Here is a 25,217-nt window from a genome sequence, read left to right on the forward strand (position 1 = left end):
GCCATGTATTTTTGTTTTCATTAGTGTTTTATTTTGCTCTTTCTCATAGCTGTATAGCAAGTCTCATTATGGTTTTGATTTGTGTTTCCCTAATGGTTAATGACATAGAACATCATCTTGTGTTTTTTTACCCTGTGTGTGTGTGTGTATATATATATATATATATATATATATTTAATTATTTTATTTTATTTTACTTATTTTTTTTAGAGGTGGGGTACAGGCCAGAGTCGCGGAGGGTAAGAAGATTCACCAGAGAGAGCAGGGAGCAGAACAAGCAGATGTACCTTAACACACTGATGAGGAGAGCAGCAGGCAAGAGAGATCTGCCAAGCCATGTGGGTTGCCCCTGGTAGGCTGGGGATCAAACTCGTACCACAAAGGCCACGGACAGAGTGCTGTGCCCAACCCCCTGCACCATCAGGGAAGTCCTACCCTGTGCATATCTTTAGTGAAAATCTTTTTCATGTCTCTTGTCCATTTTCTATTTGGATTGTTTGCCTTTGTAATGTTGAGTTTTTGAGTTCTTTAGTCTTTGTTGGATATGTGATCTGCAAATATTTTCTCCCAATTCTTAGCTTGTCTTTTTAACATTCTTCTTAGGGTCTTTTGTTGAGGAAAAGACTAATTTTGATGAAGTCCAATTTTTCACTTTATGAATTAAACTTTTAGTATCAAGTTTGCTTAATCTAAGAACCCAAAGATTTTCCCCCTAAGTGTTTTAATGTTTTGTATTTGTCTGTAATTCACTTTGAATTATTTTTGTATAAGGTTTGAGACATAGTGTAGGTTTATTTTTTTGGCCAGTGCATATGCAATTGTTTTCAGCATCATATGTTGAAAAGGTCATTCTTTTCCCATGGAATTATTTTTGTATTTTCATTGAAAATCAATTGGGCATATCTGTGTTGGTCTATGCTTTGTTTCCTACTCAGTTTATTTATCTATGTCTTTCCCTCCTCAAATTCTCACATCCTTGATGAATGTAAGCTTTGAAATTAGATAACTCCTCATACTTTATTCTTTTTCAAAATTATTTTAGTCATTCTAGTTTCTTCACATTAACGTATAAATTTCAGAATAATCTTGAACCTGTTTCGAGGAGAATTGATATTATTAAGTTAAATTTTCCAATGCAGGAGTGTGGTGTAGGTCCATTTATTTAGATCTTTCAAGTCTTTCATCAGCACTGAGTAGTTTCCAGCATATGTACGCGTTAGTAGATCTAACTTAATAAATTCAACTTTTCGCCTTTTTGTTTGAGCAATTCTAAGTTATATTATCTTTTAAATTTTGGAGTTCATGTGTTTATTGATATTATATAGAAATTAAGTTGGTTTTTGTACATTTATTTGTATTTTCCATTCTTCTTGAACTCACTATTTGCATGTGCTTTTTTTTTTTTTTTTTTTGGTAGATCTCTTGGGATTTTCTATATAAGAATCATATCATCTGTAATATGGTTAGTTTTATTTCTTCCATTCAGGTTCCCTATGCTTTTTATTTCCTTTTCTTAACTAAATATACTAGCTAGAATTTCTAGCACTGCACCTAACAATGAATGTCGGCACAACAGTATGTCCTGAACAACTTCATCTGATGATTTTTAATACTTTTTTTATTTATGCATATAAGAACTGATATCTAGGCCAGGGATGTGGGGGAGTGGGTGGTGAGAGGTTCACCAGAGACAGAGTGGGGAGCAGAGCATGTAGATCTACTGAAATACACTGCTGAGTGGTGCAGCAGGCGAGACAGAGGTCTGCTGCGCCATGTGGGTCAACTCCCTGGCTGGGATCAAACTCATACTATAGTATCTGGCAATAGCTTGATAGGACTGAGGCTAACCACTGTGCCACTCCCCCATGATGTTTTATGTACTCCACCCCCACCTCCAGGCCAAAGCCATCCCAGGAGCAGAAGACTACAACTCCCATAATGCCATGAGTCTACCAGGATGCTTGACTCTTGAAGGGGGGCTTGCTGGGAACTAAAGGTGGAGTTAAGCAGCCATGTTTGGTAAGAAATCTAATGCAAGGTGGTTTTGTGAGCTCTTGGTCTGCCTGCTTTCAGCATGCACTCCTGGTCCCAGCTCTGACAGCATTACTGGTAGGAGATATATATATATATATATATATATATATATATATATATATATATATATATATATATATATTTAATATTATTTGTGGTATTCTTTTTTTCCCAAAGATTTATTTATTTATGCATACAAGAGCTGGGGTACAGGCCAGAGGTATGGGGGGGTGAGAGGATTCACCAGAGACAGAGTGAGGAACAGAATAGGCAGACTGAAACACACTGCTGAGGGGAGCAGTGGGTGAAACAGGAGAGGTCTGCTGCACCATGTGGGTAGCTCCCTTGCTAGGGATTGAACTTGTGCTGCATTGGCTGCGGACAGCTTCATAGGTTGTGTCTTAACCCCTTGCGCCACCAGGAGGCCCTTTTTTTTTTTTTTTTAAAGTGTTATGTGAGGACTCACACCCATGCCATCCTGTTTTCCTTTGGGGTGCCCTGTAACATTAAGAAAGGTGAGGGTGAATATTTTTGTCTTGTCCCAGTCTTAGGGGGAAGGCAATCAGTCTTTTTTCATTGCCAAGATGTGAGCTACAGGTGTTTTGAGATTCTTTAACCTGGCTGAGCAATTTCCCTTCTATTTTTTGAGTTTTTGATCATAAATGGGTTCTAATTTGGTCAGTTTTTATGCAGTGATTGATATAATTGTGGGATAATTCTTATTTTGCTTTTTAATTTTATTTATTTATTTATTTGTTTGTTTATTAAAGATTAACCCATTTATTCACACAAGAACCGGGGCACAGGCCAGATGCACGGAAGGGTGAGAGGATTCACCAGCAACAGAGCGGGGAGCAGAACAGGCAGACTGATGAAAACCTATGCTGAGGGGAGCAGCGGATGAGGCAGGAGAGGTCTGCAGCACCATGTGGGACCCTCACTGGCCAGCCAGTGCTGTGGAGGCTTTGGACAGCCTCATAGCACCGCGCTCAACTGCCTGCGCCACTACAGGAGGCTCTCATTTTCCTTTTTTTTAGTACGCTGGATTGCATTGGTTGATTTTGGAATATGAATTAGATTTGCATTTTGGAATAAATCCCACTTGGTCATTTTGTGTAATGCTTTTAGCATACTGCTGAATTCTCTCATTAGTATTTTGTTAAGTTTCCTGGACTTACAGTAATGGGAAATAATGGTCTGTAGGTTTGTGTGAACTTTGTTTTATGCAAAGTATACTGTCTTTGTCTGGCTTTGTAAAGAGCTCATATTAGTTTCATAAAATGAATTGGAAAATATTTCTCCCACTCCTTTCAAAGAGATTGTGTAGAATTGGCACTGATTTGTCTTTAAACATTTGGTTCAACTCTCCAGTGAAACTGTATGGGACTAGCCTTTAATATTTAGGGAGAGTTTTTAGGCTATAAATTCAATTTCATTGGTAATTATATGGCAATTGAAATTGTTTTTAAGTGAGTGTTTGTGATAGTTTGTATTTTTCAAGAAAATGGAACATTTCACTGTTTTCAAACTGTGCAAGTAGAGAGCTGTTCCTAGTATGTCCTTATTATTTTTTTGATGTCTGCAGAATTTTAGAGGAATCATTATTTCATTATTGACATTGGGAATTATATATTCTTTGTTTTCTTATCAGTCTTCCTTGAGGTCTGTCAGTTTGACTATTTTTTTATTAAAAGCTCTTCATTTCATTGACTTCCTCAATTGCTTTTCTGTATTAAATTTCATTTGTTTCTACTCTTTTCATTATTATATCTTGTCTTCTGCTTGTTCAGGGTTTATCCTGATGTTCTATTTCTCGATTTTTGAGTTGAGAGCTTAGATTCTGATTTGAGACTTTTACTCTGCTCTTCTTTGTAAGCATTTTGTGCTATAAATTTCTCTATGAGCTCTGCATTGGTTGTGTCCAGCAAATTATGATATGTTGTATTTTATTTTAATTCAGCTATGTGTGTTTTCACTTGCCTTCAAACTCTCTTTGACATAGATTATTTGGAAGTATGTTGTTTAGTTTCCAAGGCTTTGGAGATTTTCCCATTATGTATGTTGTTTAGTTTCCAAGCCTTAGGAGATTTTCCCATTATCTTTCTGGTTTGATTCTATTTTGGTGTATAATACTCAGCATGATTTCAGTTTTTTGAAAATTCTTTATGATTCAGGATATGGTCCATCATAGAAAATGTTCTGTTGACACATACAAAATGCATTTTCTGGTGTTGTTGAATGGAGTGTTCAATAAATGTTAATTGAATACTGTTAGTTGATAGTATTGTTGAGCTTCTCTACATAATTGCTAAATTTTGTCTATGTGGACCAAAAAAGCAAAAGACTTCTTCAAGATAGAAATAAAGTCTCATTGAAGAAATCAAAGATATGTAGGTATCTATAAGTCTCTCTCTCTCTCTATATATATAATTAAAATTCCACAAACAAAATGAGTGGTATAACGAGTAGACTCAACATGAGAATGCAGTAGGCAGGGAAAAGAATGAGTAAAGTTAAAGACAAAATAATAAGTTATCCAGTCTGAACAAAATATAGAAAACATACTAAAGATTATAAATGAACAAATCTTTGGGGCACTACAGAAACAAGCCTAACATTTGTATCATTGGAAGGAGTGTTGAAGTATTCAACTATAATTATTTTCCTTTTGTTACATCATCTCTTACAGCTCTACTGTCTGATGGTATACACTTTTGACATTGTGATGTCTGCTTGCTGGATCAACCTTTTTGTCAGTCTCTTTTTGTGGTACTTTTCTCTGCACTCCTATTTTCATTTGATTCATATTTTTAGGATACATCTATTCCTACTGGTGTAATCACTTAATTGTTTGAATGATGTTCGAATGATGACCTTACCTGCTTTTATGCTCTTCAAAACTCCTCAATTTATAATGTAATTGTAAAATATTTTCTCTACATATTTTTATTTTTTTAATTTTTTCTTTCCCTCCTAATTTTTTATTTTTATTTTATTTTTTTTAGTTTCAATTAATATTTTATTTTATATAATTCTTACATCATTTTTCATTTTTGCACAATGTATGCATTATCATTTTGGTTATATTCCCCATACAATTGCAACCCCCCTTATTTTGACCCTAGTCCTTCCTCTCCCCTTCCCTCCTCCCTATCATGGTGTGTCTCTGGTTTATAGTAGCTTGTTGATTTTTACTTTTACTTTGTATTACTTAGTCTTTTTCCTGGTACCTTATTTAGGTTTTCTAAATTCCTGCTATGAGTGAGACCATCCAGTATTTTTCTTTTTCTTTCTGACTTATTTCACTGAGCATGATCCTTTCTAGCTCCATCCATGTTGCTGCAAACTGCATGTGTTTATCTTTTTTGATTGCTGAGTAATATTCCATTGTGTATATGTACCACATCTTCTTGATCCAGTCATCTGTTCTGGGGCATTTGGGTTGTTTCCATAGTTTAGCTATTGTAAACAGTGCTGCTCTAAACATAGGGATGCAGGTGCCCTTTGGAATTACTGTTTCTGTGTCCTTTGGGTAAATACCTAGGAGTGGAATTGTTGGATCATATGGAAGCTCTATGTTTAGTAGGTCAAGAAATCTCCACACAGCTCTCCATAGTGGTTGGACCAGTTTGCACTCCCACCAACAGTGCAGGAGAGTTCCTTTTTCTCCACATCCTCGCCAACATTTGTTGTTGCTAGTTTTTATTAATATGTACCATTCTCACTGGTATAAGATGGTATCTCATTGTAGTTTTGATTTGCGTTTCCCTGATTGCAAGTGATGTTAAACATTTTTTTCATATGTCTGTTGGCCATTTGCATTTCCTCTTTGGAGAAGTTTCTTTTTAGTTCTTCTGCCCATTGTTTTACTGGATTTTTTTTTTTTTTTGTTTTTGTTGAGTCTCATCAGCTCTTTGTAGTTTTTTGTGATCAGTCCTTTATTGTTAGTGTTGTGTGCAAAAATTTTCTCCCAGTTGGTGTGGTTTCTCTTTGTTTTGGTTATTGTCTCTTTTGCATACTTGGGAATAAACCTAACAAAAGAGGTAAAGGACCTATACAAAGAAAACTATAAAACACTGTTAAAAGAAATAGAAGACACAAAGAAATGGAAAGACATCCCTTGCTCATGGATTGGAAGAATTAACATTATTAAAATGGCCATCCTACCAAAAGCAATTTACAGATTCAATGCTATTCCAATCAAAATTTCAGTGACATTCTTTAAAGAAATAGAACAATTATTGATGAAATTCATATGAAAGCACCAAAAACCCTGAATAGCCAAAGCTCTCCTGGAAAAAAAAAAAAAAAAAAAAAAAAACAGAAGGGAATGGAGGCATCACACTCCCAGACTTCAAACTATACTACAAAGCCATAATCATCAAAACTGCATGGTACTGGAACAAGAACAGACACACGGACCAATGGAACCGGATAGAAAATCCAGAAATAAACACACAGATTTATGGTCTACTAATATTTGACAAAGGTGCAAAGAATATGTAATGGAGCAAAGAAAGTTTGTTCAATAAATGGTACTGGGACAACTGGGTCGCTACATGCAAAAGAATGAAGCTTGACTACTGACTCACACCTCATGCACAAAAACCAACTCAAAATGGATTAAGAACTAGATATAAGACCTAAAAGCATAAAATACATAGAAGAAAATATAGGTGAAACACTACATAACATGCACCTCAAAGACATCTTTACAGACACATCGCCCAAAGCAGTGATAGTGAAGGCAAAGATAAACAGCTGGGACTACATCTCTGCATATTTTTAGAATCACAGTAGGTCATGCTATAATTTTTGCCACAAGAGTCAAATATAGCAGTAATTTAGGAAACTCATTGAGAGATGAAAGTCCCCATGTTTTTGTTCTTCCCTCCTGATGTTAAACATTTTCTTCATTTTTGGTTTCTTTTCTACTTGAGCATTTTTTGTTTTCCTTGACCTGATAATACCTTGACTTCTCCATTTCTCAAAGATAATTTCGCTGATAGATAACTAAAGGTTGGCGGTCCTTGCCTTTCATCACATTAAATATACTGTGCTCTTTTCCTTCACTTTCTTTCCTTTGGTTGATGAGTCTTTAAAGATATTACTGAGATATATGTCTTGTAGTGTTTTACCTATAAATAAAAAGCAAACATTGTTTACAAATGAACAGTGTTGTAAAATATATATAAATAAATAAATTTTAAAAAGATGTGGTATATCCATACAATGGAATACTATAAAAATATTGTGCTCCTTCTTTTTGGCTTCAGTGGTTTACAAGGGTAAAATCTACTACTATTGAAATGATTTTCTCTACTAAATTTTCTCTACTACCATTGAAATGATTTTCATTATTTATTTATTTATTTATTTATTTATTTATTTATTTATTTATTTATACAAGCACTGGGTACAGTCAGAAGCACGGGAGGGTGAGAGAATTCACCAGAGTCAGAGCAGGGAACAGATCAGGCAGACTGACAAAATACACTGCTGAGCGGCTGAGCGGGCGTGGCAAGAGAGGTCTGTCGCACCATGTGGGATCCTTGCTGGCGGCTGGGGATCGAACCTGTGCTGCAGAGGCTGTAGGCAGCTTCACAGACCAGCGCTCAATTGCTGCACCACCAGGGGAGGCCAAAAGCTTTCTTTTTATATATATATCTTTGATTTCTTTGATGAGACTTTCTTTCTTGAAGAAGCCTGTTTTTTTTTTTTTTAAGTTCCCTCAAACATGATTGTAATTGCTTGCTGAAACATTTTTTATTATGATTGCTTTAAAATGTTTGTCATGTAACTTTGTTTGTCATTTTGCTGTTGACATATATTAGTTATCTTTTTAACTCAGTTTTTGATCTTCCTGGTTTTTGGTATGGTGAATGATTTTTTTGTTGTTGTTGTTAGAAACTTGGGCAGTCTGTTGTTATTTTTTGAGAGTTTGAATCTTGTTTAAACATTCTGTTTGACACTACTGCAGCAAGTGAAGAATTAGGTAGTATCTTGTTACAACCAGGCTGATGTAGTCGTGAGGGTTTCACATTCACTTTTGGTGGACACCCGTGGTCGGGGCGGGGGGTGGGGGCCGGTCCGTATTCTTCATGGAAGTTTTGGCTACCCTTGTAGTGTTCACTAACATCCAGTAGGATGAGTTTATTTATGCTCAGTGCTGGTGAGCATATTGTTTCTCTGCTAGACTTCTTCTGAGTCCAGCACAGTAGGGAGACAGAGATAGCCTTATTACCACCAACTGGGGGCAAATGTTCAGATGCCCTAGGTTGCAATCTGCAAGTCCATCCTCGACACCTCATAGGTGTCTACTAGTCTAGGTTCTCCATTTGACCTTTGATAGTGTGGATGGGGTTGAGATCAGATTATTTCTGTGGTATTTGACTGGAATAATGAGGATATCGTGTGAAAGTTGTCTCTCTTGTTAGAGTGTCACTGTTCCTGGTCTTTTGGGTTGTAGAGAGAGCTGAGATTTGGGAAAAATTTAATTTTTGTCTGCTTCTACTAGCATTGTCTGAATTGCTGGGTTCTGCAGTTCCAAGTATGGTATATATGAGGCAAGAAGAAAATCTAGGGAACTTACCACCATGTTATTTTTCACATCCCTTGATTACAGCCAGTTTGCCTTCTCTCCACTGTTCAGGTCATACATATTTTATCTTCTTAACTCTCCCACCGCCAGAATTTTAGTTGTATTTAGTGGAAATAATAGAAAAAGGTACAACTAACTTTTCCTTCCAGAAATCCCAGTTCCCCACCAACAATGTGCTTTCCAAATCATTATCAAGTAGCATTTTAGATATTTCAATAAAAAATTGAATGAATTGTGGTAAAATAAAATATGCGTGTACTTTTTCATAGTAACCATATTTCCAATGCTCATTGATCACATTTAGCAAATGACTATCATGTTGGATACCAGATTGTAGAGTATTTCCATTATCATCAAAGTTCTATTGGGCAGCACTAACTGAAAGTATAAACCTGATGGCATAATTGCTGGGTTGAACAGTATGAGCTTCTTAACCTTTATTAAGCAATGCTAAGATGTTTCACAAAGTAGTTATATTGATTTATACTTCCATTAGCAGTGGATAGGAATTCTTGTTCCACATTTATGTTAACACTGGGTAGTGTCAGACTTTAAAAAATTTTGCCATAGTGATGGAAGTGAAAATGATGAAGTACTATTTTCTCATTTATGAAAAAAAATACTTTTATCTGTTCTCACTGGAGAGAAGAGATACCTTTCACCATTATGAAATAGACAACTGAAATCTTTTGTCCAATTTTTCCTTTGGGAAAGTTAAAAACATATATCGGAGACAAATCTTTTCTCAATAGATACTTTGAAGATATCTTTTCTACTAGTCAGTATAGGATAGATTAATCTAGGGTAACAAATCTTGAGTGTAAGTGGAGTGACAAATTCTGATGTTAATAAAGTTGTCCTCCATCTTGAAGCTATGCCTTAGAAAAAAATATGCCCTTCAAAGCTGTTGTGGTAGAGACTGGAGAGCTAGAGGACTAAATACGTTATTTAATGACATGAGCATGTGGCTTATGTCATTATTGTCCAAACTGCATCTAATCATGAGGTCCTTTAATGTAAGGGTGAGTAAAATATGTAGAGAAGCACACTGATATTTGGGAGTACTGATTGTCTCTACCACATGGTGTTTCAAATGGATATTTGCTCTTAATTTTAACATAATTGAATTCTTTCTATATGATTTCTAACTCTCATGTTTCCCACTTCATGATCTACTTCATGGAATTGTGATTTTTTTTTTTCATTTTGCCTTCTAAAATTGTTATGCCTTTGCTGGTCACATTTAAGTCTTTAATTCATGTGGAATTCCTTTGATTGGAGTAGGGGCAAACTACTTGTTTGAGCACCATTAGAAAATTCTATATACACCACTAGTCTGTCAATCATATTTCCATATGTGTGGATATTTTTCTTTGTTCTTGATACTGTTATAGCCATCTATTCACCTAATCTTGGACCAATACCATTACATCTTAAATATTAGATTTTTATAACTCCTGATACCTGGGGTAAGGCAAATATTTTCACATTGAACTGTCTGTAATGAACTGCCTTTGTTATTTTGGTCTTTGCTTTGTTATTTAAAATTCACAATCTTGTCAAGTTTCATAATAAAACCTATTGGGGTTGAATAGATAGATCAATATGTGAAGAAGTGATATCTTTATGGTATGAAAGTTTCCTACCTATGAACCATGACACACATCTTTACATTTATTTGTTCTTATTTAATATGTTTCAATAGTGTTCCACAGGTTTCTGATGTTGTTAAAGTCCTGAACTTTTGGTTTGGCTGTTTGTGCTATTGTAAATGCTCTTTTAAAAAAAATCATGTATTTTTACTTTTTATCATACGAAAATTTAATTTTTTGTGTTTGTGTGCTTTTCTTATCTTTAATTTTTAGATATTTCCTCCTGGATTATATCTAAAAACAAGGTTAAGATAGTTTATTTTCTACTCCTAAGAGATTTAGTTTATTTCTTAGCTTTCTTATTGAGGGTGTGTATTTATTTTTGTTTGGCTATATGTGTAGAATCTCCTCTAGACTTCCCATTCTGAAAGGTTTTTCTCTTGTTTTTTTTCCTTGTGAGGTCATGAAATGTGAAGCCTAAAGTTATTTGGTCTCAATTGTTGACTTCTGCTTTCCATGCTGTACTCCAGTTTTCCCTTAATTTCAGGTCTCTGGAAAATTCTTACTGTTCTGCAAACTTGGCCATAAAATAAAGTATATATTCATATTTGTTCATACTTAGTTTTAGTCAATAGTATCAGTTGCCCCAGACTGAAGTTGAGATACTTATACTAGTGAATATATGCTTAACTCCTTCAAAATATTATTTATAGTAATTCTAAAAAGATACCTTTCTAGTTATGTTAGTTTTTATTTTCAATTTAGGTGACTTAGTAGAATTATAAATCTTGGTAGCAAATCCAACCTTCTTCACCTGATTACTCCTCCCCACCCCCACATTTTTCTTTCTTATTTGGCTGTTAGTCAATAAAATACTCTAAGGATTGTGGTCAACAAAGTTATCCTTCTTATTAGATAGATTGACATTTAAAAAAATTCTACACTGCCTCCCAACAGTACTGCTTTTATACTGTACATTCTAAAATGAAAGTTGATGCTAACCTTGCTAGATTTTGCAAAGTCAAGTTGTTTCTGATATAAACTCTCCACCCATTCCTTCCAGTTAATCAACAAGAGGCTATTTAGTTTTTACAATAAATCTATTACTGAGAAAATGGCAAATTTATTCTGCTAGCCACGGGGTGTTAGATCACGTTTTCTCCAGGGTTAGAATTTGACTAACCATATTTTTGCTATTATCCTAATCCTGTCCTTCTTGCACAAATTGCCTATAGGAATTTCTCATGGAGAATAAATGGTGTAGTGAGTGGCTTTATGAGATTTCTCCTCTGTGGATGATCAAGCCAACAATTAAAACATAGAGGCAATTATTTAAGCCCTAAAGAAAAATTTGGCATTTGAGCTAAGCAAAATTCAAAATTGTCAGTTTATTTGGTACTTAATATTATAATTTATATTAAAATACTTAAATATCCCAATTTATTAATTTCCTTTTCCTTGAGTAATGAACATTGGCCCACAAGGTACCATGTGTGGATATATCTCATCAATAAAGATGTTATAAATCTTGTCATATAATTTAGAAAAAATTGATAAATATTTATGAAGTTAGCTACCTAGATCATTGAAACACTTCCTCTTTGAGTACTTAATAAAGTTAATTGATGTATTTCTCATCATTAAAAATACTTATGCTTTCACATAATTGATCCCTATATGTTATTGAAATGGAAAAAAATACAGATAAAAAGAGATGGAAAAAAAAATTTATTTCACTACTCAGAAATAACCACTGTAACTTTTCAAAAAGTGATTTTATTGTAAAATAATTTCAAATTTACAGAAAGGTTGTAAGAATAATGCAGAGAACCCTCATATATCCCTCACACAGATTAATATACATACACACATATACTGCAAGAATTTATTCTATACGTATACAAATATTTGTATCTATTGTTTATATATATGTACACACATATACACATATGTACATATTGTTTTTCTTGAATCATTACTGTAAAAGTTAGATTCATTGTACTCTTTTACCCCTAAGTGCTTCACATGGAGTGTTTCCTAAGAGAAAGGAAATGCCATTAAATAATGAAAATTAAGTGATCAAATTTGGGGAGTTTACTATGGATACTCTCATAAAGTGCAAATTTTCATCAAATTTTTTCAATGATATTACTTATGGCAATTACTTATGAAAAATTCCTAATTTCCCTCATTAAGGTTTCAATCAAGAATCATGTGTAGAATCTAGTATTGTATCTCTTTGAAAGTCTCTTTTAACCTGGAATATTTCCTCCTTATCTCTCTTGATAATTAATATTTTTGTGAAGAAAGGGATAGTTGATTTCTAGAATGTATCTCAATTTGTCTGATACAGTTCTTAATTATTTAAAAGACTTTTAAAGTTTTATAAGTTGCCAACCCTGCCTTCTCATGTTCTCCTGAGCTCTTTATTTATTCTGACTTTTGTCCCTATCATTCTCCCAAGACTGCTTTTAATCAGGTCACCAGTGATGTTCATGTCTTAAAATCCAATGGTTAATTCTTAGTACTCCTTTTACTCAACCTCTCTGCAGAATTTATCTTATCCTCATCCTCCTCTCTGAGCGTTCACTAGGTTTCCTTCATACAACTCTATTCTATTTCCTTTCTCAGTAGTCTCTCCTAAGAGAGACCTTTTAGTCTTCCAGGACCCTAAAAGATTCATTGCCACATAGTTCAGTTGTCAGACCTCTTTGTCTTCTATATTCGTTTTCAAGGTATCTCACCTACCTAGAAAAGGGACTTAAATACTGTTTATATATCATTTCAAGTCTGTAAATTCCAGCCAAGATTTCACTCTTGAGTTCTAGATCTTGTATCTGTCATGTACTATGTAACTGTTTGCCTCCCATCTGGAGCTCTGATAGGCATCTCCAGCTTAACATGCTCATTACAAAACTCTTTTAAAAAAAATTTATATATATTTTATATCATTGTTAATTTTTGTACAATGTTTGCTTTCTTTTCTCAGGTGTAGTCCCCATAGAATTATTCCCACCACCAATTCACTCGTGCACTGTCACCACAGTCCCTTGTGTTCTTCCCACCCTTATTTTGGTTCCTCTCTCTCCCTCTCCCCTGCAAAATGTCTCTTTTATAGTTACCTGTTTATTTTTGCTTTGTTTTGTTTTGTTCTTTCTTGTTATTATTTTTCCCCTGATTCCTTATTTGGTTCCCCTATATTCCTCCTATAAGTGAAATCATCCGATATTTTTCTTTTTCCTTCTGACTTATTTCACTAAGCATAATCCCTTCTACTTCCATCCATTTTGCTTCAAATTATATTAGTTTATCTTTTTTGATTGCTGAATAGTATTCCATTATGTATATATACCACATCTTCTTAATCAGTCATCTATTTTTGGGCGTTTGGGTTGTTTCCCAATCTTAGTGCTACAATAAACATAGGGATGCAGGTATCCTTTTTTTTAATTAATATTTTTGTGTCCTTTGGGTAGATCCCTAGGAGTGGAATTGCTGGGTGTATGGTAACTCCATTTTTAGTAAACTGAGTGACCTCCAGGGAGCTTTCCATAGTGGTTGGACCAGTTTGCACTCCCACCAGTAATTTAGGAGAGTTCTTTTTTCACCACATCCTCGCCAACATTTGTTGTTGCTAGTTTTTTTTTTTTTTTTTTAAATATGTGCTATTCTCACTGGTGTAAGGTGGTAGCTCATTGTGGTTTTGATTTGCATTTCCCTGATTACAAGTGATGTTGAACGTTTTTTATCATCTACCTGTTGGTCATTTGAATTTCCTCACAAAATTCTTGATTATTTTTACAAAACCTGTCAGTCTTTTCCATCTGCTCAGAATAAAAATCAAAATCGCTGTAGGGTGTTACATAATGTAGTTTCCCACTAATTCTTCCACTTACCTCCTACATCCTATCCTTTTACTTATGCTAAGCAGTCAACTAAATATTCTTATACCTCAGGAACTTTATACTTCCTTTCCTCTCTGTGTTAAATCCTTTTTTCCCAGATATGGCTTACTCACTTTAGATCTTGGAGAAACAATTGGTAGTTAGAGAGGTATTTCCTGGCCACCTTATAAAATGTAGCCCTGTCCCCGACACTGGCCCTATTATTGTTTATTCAATTTTCTTGCTTTAGTTTTCCTTTTTCATGTATTATCTCAAATATAGTTTTTCTTTCTACTCCCTCCCCCACAAGAATGTTAATTCCATATGCATAGAGACTTTGATTTGTTTAGTCATATATATGCAGTTCTTAGAATAGTCCTTGGCTCATAGCAGTCATTCAGTAAATATCTTTAGTAAACGAATTAATATCTTTTCAGATCTCTTTTATACAGAGATGTCTATTTAAAAATTATTTGCATAATGTTCTCTCAGTGGTTCTGTCGATTGTTTTCTTACTTATAATAGATTCTGATTACTGCAAGGCCAGTAGACAGGTACCATATCCTACTACAATTTGGGGAGAGGAGCTACTAGGAAATTTAGAGAAAGATTCAGAAAAGCTTTTTGGAACACTGACCTAATTAAACTGAGCTTTGGGAAAGGTTTTATTTAACCAGCAGAGAGGCTGGGGTGGACAGAAGGGTCACATATTCAGAAGATGGTAAGAATTATTCTTGAATGTTAGTTTGGCAAAAATATAAGGTGGGTGAGTGATGGGGCCAGAAATATTTATTGAGGCAGGATCATAAGGTAGGTCCAAATCATTGTCAAGTAACATTGTCCAGGGATAGAAAATAATAATGAAATAAATTTACTTGACTTACCTATCAGATTTTCCCTTTTTGAGAAAAAAGTTTACCTTGACTATTCTGGCTTATGGAAATGAGGCTCATTATTTCCAGGTGCTTTGGTATTTGAAGAGAATCTAAAAAATCTGTATTTTGAAAGTAGAAAACTTCCTAAATTTTAACTGTTAGCTATCAACTCACATATTTTTCAAAATCTCTTTTTGTGAACCATGAAACAAAATAAAACAGCAAAATATAAAACCCCCCTGAATCCGTGTATCCTGTGATTCACCAGTTTGTAAACTCTGCCCTGGAGAGACACTGTCTCCCATTACAGTTAATTCCATTCTTTGTGGGCCTTGAATTAAAGCACCCCAAAATCCATTTTACATCACAGCCTAATACACATATAATATATGCAAATAAAGCAAAATTTAAAAAAACAATACTAACAGCAACAATTTACTTAACTGTAGGGAAAATACTCTAGTCTACTTCCATCTAGCTATTCTAAAAATAAATGTTTGTTTTGACCTACTAAATTAAATTCGGGGCATCCAGTGGTTGCAAACATTATTAAAAACGTTGCTCTGACTACGATGATTCTTTTTCCATATAAACCTATTATTTAGTAATATTTCTTAAAGGTTGCCTTCTAGGTATTTAGGATTTGGGGAGTCAACTAGAATATATATATATTTGGGTAGGATCTACTCTTTTGTCTTAACTCCCCTCTCTCAGCAAACATAGTAAATATTCAACAATTGGATATTGGGACTGGGGTCCCTAGGCGTCTCCACAAGTTAGCTTTTATAAACTGAGTCCCAATAGCCTTGGGTCTGGAACCCTAGTCCATGATTTATTTGGAGGAGATGGTCATTAGATTTCATTTAAGAGGCCATTTTTTTAGCATGCATAATTTCACATTTAGATTTTCAGAAGGAAATGATCATTTTTAATTTATATTTCTTCACTGACACTTCACTTACATAACATGTTCATGTGAAATGGGCCAAGGCCAATCTCCTCATTTGTAATCTTTAAAATGCATATTCAAAGTATCATATAATGACTTAGCTTCAATCAATTAAAAAAATAAATCAACTATTTAAAAAAAAAAGATGCTGAAAATTAACCAGTGTGGGAAAAGATACAATTTGTAACTAACTCCTCTCCAAAATATAGCTGTGAACCTCAGTCCATCCTTGATAGCTTCCTTATCTTGAGGTCAAATTGACTGAACTGACCTCTCCTCCAATAACCAACCACCCCGACACCTGCACCCTTTGCTCCAAGCCCCAGGTGATAGATTCATTGTGAAGAATGGGTCATGAAAGGCCCTACTATTTTAAGTTTTGTGTGATCAGAGTCTTTTCTTGTTACTAAGAAATAAATGATCTTGGTTACCTTGGAATTAAATGTAGCCTAGAACATTCAATATTTGTTGGCTCATGTTGCAAATGAGCTTCTGTATTCATAATGGATGTGTCACCATCATAAATAAGACAAAAGGACATTTTCAAAAAGATGATTATCTACACTGTTGGGAAAGAAAGACAAGATCAAGAAATTAACATTCTCATCACTGCCTTGTCTCTCTACGCTTTGCATTATTTAAGGATCTCTGGTGACTTGACTGAAGTCCTCTGTGCTTCCCCAAACTCTCAGTGTGCCAAGCTTCTGGAATATACACCACCCTGATATCAAAGGGAGGACCCCTGATGAAAGAGTTGACATTTCCCCTCTGATCTCTGGGTTAATGGGAAGAGCTGTATTCAAAGGCACCTTAGTCTCAGTGGGAGCACCATAAGACTTCTTTGGTATTGATTTATATTGGCTTCAGGTACATGCTGGATCAGAGCAGATGAGAGTGGAAGAAAGAAGTCAGATGTACAGTAGATCCAGGGGAAGAACTGAAATACAGAATGTTTTACTTCTTTGTTTTGCTAAGCTGTCTTATAATAAGTAGCCAACATTATTTACTATATCATTTGTATCATATTTGCACTGTAATATTTATTATTTGCTATTGAATACTCACTATACACAAGAACAGTGGTCCCAAACCCTCCTGTTCATTCAAAACCTCTGTAGAGGTTTATAAAACTACCATTGTGCTACCGTCACCACAAAAGACTGATTTAATTGGTTGAGGGTGGGTTTCAGTCGATGTCAGTTTTAACAGTTTCCAAGTGATTAAAATGTGCAGCCAAGATTGAGAACGGCTGTGTTAGATACTATATAAATGCTTATTAATTATTCATTGATTTCTCATAATAGATATATGAGATTGTTATTATTGCCACTATCCTCAATTTTAAGATGAGAAAATAGAGATGAAGAGAAGTTAAGCATCCTACATATGATCAGACAGGCCAGTAAGCGGTAGTGTCAAAACCTGAATTCAAGTAGTTGGATTTCCGAGTGCAGGGCAAATGTAATACAAAAATTAGTAAATGGAGAAAGAACACCTCTGCCAGGGATTTGGAGAAAAAGTACAGAAAGTGATGGTCAAACAAGAAAGGAAGGTAAGTAGCAGACTGTGTAAAGCACTAGTATGGCTGGCTTCCTGAGTGTGCAGTCAGTGTACACGCTCAGCATTGTCTCAGAACTGGTTGCTGTATTGAAATTCTTAGTATGTTTTGGACAAGAAGTCCCACACATTCATTTTGCACTGGGGTCCACAAATTATGTAGCCATGTCTAAGTATCAGTCTCAGGGGAATGGACCACTGTGATTTTCCCTAGTTTGAACCCTATGTATGATGAGGTAGGTTCTGGAATGAGTTTAGTTAAGCAGAGACCACTCCCCTTTGAGAGTGTTTTTCTCAGAGCTGGAAATGCAAACATCAACTCTTCTGACAAGGGAGCAGCAGAACTGTGAGCTCCATACACTCAAGCACAAATGTAAGGGAGGGGTAAATCAAATAAAAAGAGTAGTGTTCAAAAACAAAGGTCTTTCTGTGTCCTGCATCATTATTGGTCAGATTTGTGGAGTGCTATGTGTTCCAAGCGCTATTTGACTTGGGTTACAGGTACTGTTTGCTTTCATCTTTACCACCCAATTAGATATATATTATTTTATACCCTTTTTATGAATGAGCATATAGGAAAGATTAACTCAATTAGCCAGAGTCACATAACCCAGCAAGAGGAGAAACTGAGATATTCATCAGACCTCCGGGCTTCTCCAGTGTGCTTGGAACAAAATGCAGTGATGATTCTTAGAACATAAAAGTTCAGTTTCTGATGTACTCACCAAGCTTCTGACCATTGTATTCTCTGAGATGCTCCTTACCAACCTTTCCTAGGATAATTTCTTTTCATGGAAGGAGTCAGGTATTATAGAAAACATTAAATAAATGAAGAATCAGGGGACTTGTCCAGTACCATCCCTGTTTTTTACTAGACAGACAACTCTAAGCCAGTCACTTTATTAACTCATTTATTTTTACCCCATGAATGCACATTCTACTGTTATTCATGAACAACTTTAATATACCAGACACTGTGTTCCTTTCCTGAATTTGAACAGCAAATTAGAAGAGGTCTCTTCTCTCATGGAATGCACCTCATTCTGAAAAGCAATTTGGGGGTATTTAACTACCAGTCTCAGTTTCCCTGTTTGTTTAAAAGAAGACATATGTGGCTTGGTTTGGAGATGGAGGTGAGCAGAGATGATAGCTAATTCAATTATAATTAGAAGGATTCATGAGATGATGTTGTACAATATGATCCATTTTTGGAGGAATTACTCCCTACCCCCATACAGATTGGGCTTTTTACTGAGTTCTCAAGTGTGACTTATAATTGAATGATCTTACCCTGCTTTTTGAATCTTACACTTTCTTTAAGGCTGAAACCAAATACCATCTGTCTCAAATGATTACTTTTTCTAGAATTTTATAAAACTGAATTATAATGAGGATGGTGAGTCTAAGAGTAGCTAACCTTGATGGAACATTTATGATATGCCAGGTGCAGTGACACCAGTTCTGTGCAACAACTCACAGCTCGATGTGATAGCAAAATTGTATAGATGAGGAGACTAAAGCTAGGATAGATGTAAATTATTCAGTATCACCCAGACACTAATCCAAAGGCAAGGATTCAAATCCTATTTTGCATGACTCTAATGAATTGCTTTTCAGCATTTCTTTTATTATGTAAGTTTATTATGCAGACATATCATGTATAAATATTAGATTCAATTTATATTATAATTCCCTGTAAATAAAGCTGTACTTACTGAATACTTAAATTGTTATTTAGTGTAGATATAGAACATGTGACATGTGTTAGCTGTCAAGCTCCTACAAGAAGCTAACTTTTAAAGTCCTCTGCCCTTTTAATTGTGTCGTTCATAGTTTAGACACTAAAACATATTAATTGATCAAATTTTGACTGGAAAGTATACAATAACTCCTAACCTCAATGAGAACAGTATTTCTCCTGGTTGTCTCCAATTCTTTGTTACCCCAACATTTAGAATTTTTTTTAGATAGTCCCAACAAATGAGTTTTAGTTTTAATCCCAACAAAAGAGAAGTTAATATGACTGAGCATTTTTCCATACCTCTGGTATTGTCCAAATGCTCTACATGCCTTAAACCATAGAATCTTCATAAATGTAGTGGATTTATCTGCTTGATATTTTTTAAAGTGCCTATTATACAACTTAAACACTTTGAGTTCCTATAAGCCTAAAAATATAGGTTTCACATGCTTGCAGTGAAGTAAAATCTTACTTAAGGGCTGAATTCTAAATATATATATAGAGAAATTTCTGAATATTCAAAGTTATCATTGGGAATCTCATCCTTCAAAATGTACAGTCAGTTTTTCTCTGTTTCTCTTCAACTACTCATTCCATCAGTTAAAAATATTTACTGAGCACCTTCCATGTGTTACAGATTTGGCACTGAGTGATGAGAAAGTTTCTTATCTCATGAGAATTACTTTCTAGTGGGAGAGAAAATTATTAAATAGACAAGATAATTACAGACCATGTTTCTCGAAAGCCTGGGATTATTGAGATCATCAAAGAACAGGAGAATTCTCTCAAAGGTACTAGGGGTGATCATTAGGGTGAGGACTGAAGAATTTTATTTGGGACCTATCAAGTTTGAAATACATTGTCAACATATTATTTTTCATTTGGGAAAGAGAACACAGAAGGAGTAAATGACCTGTCCAAAGTTGTACAGCGAACAAATGAGGAATCTCAGCTTGACCTTGTCTACCTGAAGATACAGATTTACCCACACTCTTGTAGCAACAACTGATGAATTGTGTTGTCATTGGATACTCAAACACTTACAAATAATAGTGAGTACATACTTACAAATTTAACAATGGTAGCAACAGCTTTTAATTGTTTGTATTTCTATTGACAAATCTTACAGAGTTAAGATGAGAACATCAATAGTACTACGAAGCTAAGTTGGTTGATGACATAAGTAACAGATATTTCCTTCCTTGGCTGGTTTTCCTGTCCTTTGGGTATCACCATCTCCAGTAATTCAGCTGTAGAAATTCCTTTTGTGTGGTAACTACAAAAACATATAAATTATTATAGTTGAGTTAATTAACAGAGTTAATTTAAGAGGATATTTCTGTATTATTTTACTAGCAGGTGAAGTCAGATAATAATACAAATTATTTTTACCAGGCTTTTGCCTACAGTTTTATCATGCAGAAAGCCATTTATCACACTTTAATCTTATTGAACTCTTACATGAGACTAGTGAATTAGGTTATGCAAGTACTGTTTCAGTTATTATTCCAGTAGTGTTGCATCTTACTTGGCAGTTGGTTCTAAAGTACCTAAGCAGAAAATTGTATGTTGTCAAAATAATCCCTGAGAATACTCTTTTCAAAAAGTTCAACATGGCTAGTTTTCCCACAAGTGTTAGAATTCATTCAACCTGGAAAGGAGACAGCATCTTTTTGGCATATTGTCATCCCCCAAAATAGAGTATATCATGATGCTCACTATTTCTTTTTTGCTGCTTCTCCCTTTCTCCTTCACTCCCTTCTACAAATATTTAAGATCTTCTTCATGTCAAGTATTATTCTCAAAACTGAAAATACAGTGATCAACCAGAGAGATAAATTCATGACTTCATGAGGCTTATAGTCTAGCATATGTTGTGAGAGGTGCACAGGGTGTAGGAACAGTGGTCTAGTACCCTAGGTACCCTAGGCATAAATGGATGGCAGAGATATTGCACTAATTAAATGTGCTCTCTCTCTCTCTCTCTCTCTCTCTCTCTCTCTCTCTTTCTCTCACACTCTCCCACACTTGTATTTGTAGCTACACATTTGTTTATTTTAAATTTTTCATATTTTTTTTAAAAATTACATCATTGTTCATTTTTATTTTATTTTTTTAAACTTTTTTTTTTTATATACAAGCACTTGGGATGTTCAGAAGCAAGGGAGGGTGAGAGAATTCACCAGAGTCAGAGTGGGGAGCAGAGCAGGCAGACTGACGAAGTACACTGCTGAGGGAAGCAGTGGGCACAGGAGAGGTCTGCACGCCATGTGGGACCCTCGCCAGCAGCTGGGGATTGAACCAACGCTGCAGAGGCTGTGGGCAGCTTTGCAGCCCAGCGCTCAACCGCTGCGCCACCAGGGTAGGCCCGATTCTTCTTTTTTTTTAATTTTTTTTTAAAGATTTGTTTATTTATACAAGCACTGCGTACAGTCAGAAGCAAGGGAGGGTGAGAGAATGCACCAGAACCAGAGCGGGGAACAGAACAGGCAGACTGACGAAATACACTGCTGAGGGGAGCAGCGAGAGGCAGGAGAGGTCTGTGCGCCATGTGGGACCCTTGCCGATGGCCAGGGATCAAACCTACACTGCAGAGGCTGCGGGCAGCTTCGCAGCCCAGTGCTCAACTGCTGTACCACCAGGGGAGGCCCCCCTCATTGTTCATTTTCCCCCCACCCGCTCAGGTGTAGACTCCATAGAGTTACCTTCACCAATGCACCCATGTGCCATCACCGCAGTCCTGTGTGCTCCTCCCTCCTACCCTCCCTCTGATCCCTCTCCCTCTTCCTCCCTTGCAGCATGCCTCTGATTTATAATTGTCTGTTTTTGCTTTGTTGTGTTTTATACTGTTATTATTTTTTTTACACTGATGTCTTATTTGATTCCTCTATATTCCTGCTATAAATGAAACCATTCGATATTTTTCTTTTTCCTTCTGGCTTATTTCACTGAGCATAATTCCTTCTAGTTCCATCCACATTGCTGTGAATGGCATGAGTTTATTATTTTTTAATTTGTGAGTAATATTCCGTTGTGTATATATGCCACATCTTACCTATTGTAAAAAGTGCTGCAATAAACATAGAGGTACAGATGTTCTTTTAAATCACTGTTTTGTGTCCTTTGGGTAGATCCCTAGTTGTGGAATTGCCGGGTGGTATGGTAGCTCCATTTTTAGTAGACTGAGGAACCTCCAGACAGCTTTCCATAGTGGTTGGACCAGTTTGCACTCCCACCAGCAATGTAGGAGAGTTCCTTTTTCACCGCATCCTCGCCAACATTTGTTGTTGTTTGTTTTTTTGATATGTGCCTGAATCTGCACAAGTTTAACTATCAAATACAATTCTGTTTTCCTATAATACATACAAAGAAACAGACTTCCAATGGTGACTTCCCAATAGTCATCTGATTCATATAAAATTAGATTTTTAATTTAAAGGCCTAAGTTCTCCCTCTTCTACTCTTGTAAGCATCTTTCTTTTTCTTCTCCCATCTGATCAGTCTTTCAGGCCTACCATGGCTGCTCAATAGGAAAGATCTGACCTTCCTTTACTGACATCTTGCCTTCCAACTTCCCTGAAGATTCCATTATATTCCTGTAACTCAGGTAGGGGATTGTCATTGTTACTGAGGATAAACCTATTTAGGTGAATGTCCCTTTGCAGAATCATTTATCTTCCATTCCAATTTATGCTGCAGACATAGCTCTGGACAAAAAACACAGTGATTTATTAGGGTTTCTATTTAGGACTTTGTTTAAAGATACTATGTCCTACATTGTGGATTTGTTAAATAAGAAATTTCTATATAATTAAATTTAGAATTGAACAATTGTGTGGAGGAGAGAGTTGTCTGAAGTACATAAAATTCTTATGTTGAGATTGTGAAACTCTTTGTGTCATGTCAGGCTGTCCTCTCCTATTCCTAGGTAAAAGAAAGATTACTGTCTATTTCATTTATCTGAATATGTGAAATTTTTAATGTTTTTGAGTTTGCCAACTAGTTTTATGATGTAGTAATTTGGTATAATGTCATGGTCATTTAGTGAAATTTTTACATTTAGGTTAGATAAGCTGTAAAAGGAAACAAATATTTGCAATCAGGCCTTTTATAAATTGATTTTTTAAAAATAAGAGAAAAAGTAGGATGAAATCTCATAAATAAAGCAGTATCTTTAGGTAGAAAGAATATATGATGAATATATTCATATAAATCATGAATATATGATTTATATGCCCTTAATTCCTTTGGAATCTTGGACATGCGGTCACATTCTGGGTCTCAGTGTCTGTCAAAATAATATTAGCTGCAATGCCTATCGCAAAATCTCAGTAATTTTCACACAACGAAAGTTCGTTCTCATTCACCCCTGCCTAAGGATTGTGGGTAAGTGACCTTTATACTTGTGCTGTCTAAAGGAGGTGGGTGCTGTTATCATTAGCATCTACTTTTAACACTGACTTTGTCCATTGCTTGTAGGTTTTCCTCCTACCCCAGTGGATGACTACAACTTTAACTTTAGTAATAATGTAAGTATCTTACTTCTTTGATATTAAATGATTAACTTATAGGAAAATGTTTAAGTTTTAACTTACTACTGATTATGCAATATTTTAGTCTTTGTAATCAAGTGTTTAAAAAACAGATTTTTTTAAAAAAGATTTATTTATTTATTTATACAAGTACTAGGTACAGTCAGAAGCACGGGAGGGTGAGAGGATTCACCAGAGCCAGAGCGGGGAACAGAACAGGCAGACTGACGAAATATGCTTCGTCTGTGGCCGGGGATCGAACCAGCACTGCAGAGGCTGTGGGCAGCTTCGCAGCCCAGTGCTCAACCACTGCGCCACCAGGGGAGGCCCAAAAACCAGATATTATAGCATTTTAGTTTAATACTTCTTGACGTGTTCTTCATAATACTTCAGCCATAAAAACAAAGGTATAGGGGTCTCCCCTCGTGGCGCAGCGGTTGAGCGCTGGGCTGTGAAGCTGCTTGCAGCGTCTGCAGCACTGGTTCAATCCCTGGCCACTGGCGAGGGTCCCACATGGCATGATAGACCTCTCCTGCCACCTGCTGCTCCCCTCAGCAGTGTATTTCATCAGTCTGCCTGTTCTGTTCCCTGCTCTGGCTCTGGTGAATCCTCTCACCCTCCCACGCTTCTGACTGTACCCAGTGTTTGTATAAATAAATAAATAAATCTTTAAAAAAAACAAAACAAAAAACAAAGGTATATGGTTCCTTAAAACAGAAAGTTATTTTCAAAAGCATTTCCCCAAAAAAAATATTTTATGGAATTATAATTAAAGAAAATCTAAATTATTCTCTCTTATGTATTTCTTTAAGTAGAATAGTTCCTGATGACTTGAGGAATATAGTTTGGATAATGCCACTGTAGCAAGTAGGGGGAATTAGAAGATTGTAGAATAAGCAAAGAAATGAAAAAACATAGCATTTGAAATGGACTAATTTGATAAATGTGTGGAACAAATTGGTGTAGGATGGACCAAAAAGGAATGCAATTCTGTTTAATATTTAATTCTTTTAGCAATTCTGTGATAAAGCCCAGGAGCTGGGAAACTTACTGTAAGTACTAGACAGTAAATATTTTTGGCTTTCCTGACTTAAAGCCCCTGCTACAATTACTTTTCTCTGTTCTTCTCGTGGGATAACAGTCATGGACAATATGTAAATATATGGGAATGACTGTGTTCCAATCAAACTTTGTTTCACACACAGGAGTTAGGCCAGAATTGCCAGCACTGGATGTAGATCATCATTAAGGAGGTAAGGGAAGAACAGTTGGGAGACAGTGGATTGAGGACTCACTGAAGGATAGAATCCCCATGGTTTTGCAACTGTGTGAATGCATGATGGTGCACTTGTTCTGGGGATGCATCTACAAGGGTTACCTAAGCATTATGTGAAACCAGCTACTGACATTGTATTTGTAAGCTATGGCTATTAAAAAAGAGAAAGCATTGCT

The 25,217-nt window shown here is 35.6% G+C and overlaps 1 protein-coding gene across 1 annotated transcript in view; it reads left to right on the forward strand.

Moving 5' to 3' along the window:
* Window positions 1-2,079: 2,079 nt before the first annotated feature.
* Window positions 2,080-25,217, forward strand: part of TAFA1 (TAFA chemokine like family member 1) — an 856,565-nt gene continuing 833,427 nt past the window's right edge. The window contains exon 1 of the mRNA XM_054695452.1: window positions 2,080-2,109. The gene's annotated coding sequence lies outside the window, so the exon portion shown is untranslated. The remainder of the gene's footprint in view (window positions 2,110-25,217) is intronic.

Source organism: Talpa occidentalis, unplaced genomic scaffold, assembly GCF_014898055.3.
Source record: "Talpa occidentalis isolate TD23 unplaced genomic scaffold, MPIMG_talOcc4v2.1 talOcc4.10, whole genome shotgun sequence".
Classification (NCBI taxonomy): Eukaryota; Metazoa; Chordata; class Mammalia; order Eulipotyphla; family Talpidae; genus Talpa; species Talpa occidentalis.